A 267-nucleotide genomic window follows, 5' to 3' on the forward strand; every position below is an offset into this window, starting at 1 on the left:
AGAGTAACGAATTACTTTTTACCGCAAATAACAATAACTGTTACGCGTTACTAAAAAACGGTAACTTTAACAACCCTGCAAAAAAACCCACCTTTTCGGGCAGATTTTTGAATTATTGATCTCACAATACTATTTCACAAAAGAAGAGTATCATCGAAAGAGTTTTTTTTTCTCACATTCAGAATTTTACAAAAGAAATTTAAATTTTTTGATTAAAATTGTATTAGAAAATGACTATCCGCTGAAATTTATTTTTGAAACATTGTC

This window comes from Trachymyrmex cornetzi, unplaced genomic scaffold (genome assembly GCF_001594075.2).
Source record: "Trachymyrmex cornetzi isolate Tcor2-1 unplaced genomic scaffold, Tcor1.1 scaffold1425, whole genome shotgun sequence".
NCBI classification, from domain to species: Eukaryota; Metazoa; Arthropoda; class Insecta; order Hymenoptera; family Formicidae; genus Trachymyrmex; species Trachymyrmex cornetzi.